This window comes from Kogia breviceps, assembly GCF_026419965.1.
Source record: "Kogia breviceps isolate mKogBre1 chromosome 20 unlocalized genomic scaffold, mKogBre1 haplotype 1 SUPER_20_unloc_5, whole genome shotgun sequence".
Classification (NCBI taxonomy): Eukaryota; Metazoa; Chordata; class Mammalia; order Artiodactyla; family Physeteridae; genus Kogia; species Kogia breviceps.
In genome coordinates this window covers 80,001-82,500 of record NW_026711571.1, presented here as the reverse complement: position 1 = coordinate 82,500, position 2,500 = coordinate 80,001, and the positions used below count along the sequence as shown (strand labels likewise).

The window sequence follows — 2,500 nt, the reverse complement described above, 5'->3', positions numbered from 1 at the left end:
CACGACACCGAGCGCGGCCCGGAGGCGGCGCGTCGCCACGGAGGAGAGGAGAGGACAACGGGGACGGGAGAGGACGAGGGGAGAGGAGAGGGGAGAGGAGAGGAGAGGAGAGCGGCGGACGGCGTGCGTGGAAGGCAGGGGTGGATGAGGACACGCGGCGGTCGCCCCCCGAACGCCGGACCCTCCTCCCACGTCTCCTTCCACGACCGACCGATTCCCAACTCTCTCCCTCTGTCTCTCTTCCCTCTGTCTCTCTCTCTCTCTCTCGACGCCAACGCAGCACACCATCCTCCACGCAGCCGCGAGACGCCCCCCGCCACGGCCAGCGACGGACGCCGTGCGCCCCCATCCACCACCGACAGACGCCCACGACGCGGGGCTCGGGGGCCGGCACGAAGCGCGGCGCGGCGCGGCCGCAGCCCGGGGGAAAGCGCGCGGCGGCGGACGACGCCGCGGCGTCCCGCGGGTCGCCGCCGGGGCACGCATCCCCGGGGCGCGGCCGCGCACGCAACGACTCGGCCTCGGGTCGGCCCGAGCCGCCCGCCCCGACACGGCGAAGGCGAGGGCGGCGGGGGGGCGGGCACGGACCCCGGACGCGCGCGGGTCAGGGCGCCGCGGAGGAGGCGGCCGGGCCGGGCCGGACCGTCGCCGGGACGCCGCCGGGGGCGGGCGGCGAACGACGGCGGAGCGGACGCGGCCCCAACACCACCAGCACCACGGGCCCCGGCCGCGAGGGCGCGGGACCGTCCCCGCCCACCGGCACACAGCCCCGGGGGTACGCCCAGGGACCGCTTGCGGCGCGAGGGCGCTTCCCGAAGGGGACCGACCGCGGAGGCCACGGCCAGGGCCTCGTCGCGAGCTCTCTCTCGCTCTCTTCCCTTCTCGCGGGCAGCGGGGCCCCCGTGGCCTCGGCACGAGGGGCACCGCGTCTGCACTTAGGGGGACAGAGGGCCCCGGACACGGGGCCCTGCGAGGAAACCCCCAGCCGCGCCACCCCGGGAAGGCGCGCGCGCGCGCACCCCGGGGGGGCGATTGATCGTCAAGCGACGCTCAGACAGGCGTAGCCCCGGGAGGAACCCGGGGCCGCAAGTGCGTTCGAAGTGTCGATGATCAATGTGTCCTGCAATTCACATTAATTCTCGCAGCTAGCTGCGTTCTTCATCGACGCACGAGCCGAGTGATCCACCGCTAAGAGTCGTACGAGTTTGGTTTCTCTGGGTTTCGGCGGGGTCCCCCGCCGGTGGCACGGCACATTTCCCCCACGGAGGGAGGGTTGCCTCTGGCCGGCCAAGTCAGACGAGACAGAAAACAGCAGACCGGAGCGGGGCCGGAAGGTTTCACGACGGGGCGCCCGGCACCGACCCGCAAGACGGGGCGGGCTCGGACACCCCACAGGCGCCCGGGGGGTTCCCACCTGCGCACACACACCCCCCCCCGTCAGGGACGCGGGGCGCGCACGCGCGCGGGCACACGGGACCCGGCCCCGCACCACGGCCGCCGGGTAGCCCCCTCCCGACGGCCGCGGCGGCGGGGAGGGCCGGCGTGGCGCGGCGCGCGGCGCCCCGGCCCCGCGGGGGCGGGGGCGGAGGAAGCGGGGTCTGGGGGAGAAGGGAGGGGCCTCCCGACTCCCCGCGGGCCCGACCGCCCCGACCCCAAGGCGGACGGGCGACCCCCCCATGGGTCTTTAAACCTCCGCGCCGGGACGCGCTAGGTACCTGGAGAGGGGGGAGGCGGGCGAGGCCGGGGAGGGGCAGGCGGAGCGCCCCACGCTCGCCGCCACCCCCGACGCCGACCGACACGCTCTCCGCCCGCGGCCGCCCGCAGCACGCGGGCCCCGGCGCTACCGGCCCGTGACTCGGGGGCGCCCCGGCCGGGCGACGGGCCCAACCGCCACACGGGACACCACCACGCCCACCGCCCGACGACGTCCCCACCGTGTCCCCGAAACCGGGCCTCGGAGACCTCCCCGCTCGCTCGCTCGCTCGCGCCCGGACGCGGCCCTCTCCTCTCCGCTCCTCTCCCGAACCCCGAACCCCCCCGCCCCCGGGGCCCCCTGACCCCTGCACCCGCCTCCCGGGCCCCCTGCTCGCCACCGCGGGCGTTCAGGGAGGCTTCAACGGGAGGCGCGGGGGGGGGGGGCGAGCGGGCAGGGCGGGCACGCGGGGGGGGAGGGCGGGAAAGGGAGAGAGCGAGAGACAAGAGCCGGACGGACGGACAGACGGACGGACGACGGAGGAGAGGCCCCGGGCTCGGAGGACAGGCAGAGGCGCCCGGCGAGGGGGCGGAGGGCCCGGAGCGGAGGACGGACGACCGGCGCGGGGGAACAACCGGTCCAGGGCCGGCGGCGGAAAGGCGGCGGGCGGGCGGGCGGGCGCGCGGGCGGGGGGCCCCCCACGGGGAGCCGCCACCGCCGCGCCGCGCCGCGCCACGGCCACGCCACCCATCCCGAGACGCACCGGGGGCCCCGCCCGTGCGGGGGCGGTCGCGGACAGTGGGGCGC

At 77.6% G+C, this 2,500-nt stretch overlaps 1 non-coding gene across 1 annotated transcript; it reads right to left on the bottom strand.

Moving 5' to 3' along the window:
• Window positions 1-1,044: 1,044 nt before the first annotated feature.
• LOC131749435 (5.8S ribosomal RNA) lies at window positions 1,045-1,197 on the bottom strand. Its single transcript, XR_009333500.1, has one exon. It is a non-coding gene; the product is annotated as a 5.8S ribosomal RNA (ribosomal RNA).
• Window positions 1,198-2,500: the final 1,303 nt, after the last annotated feature.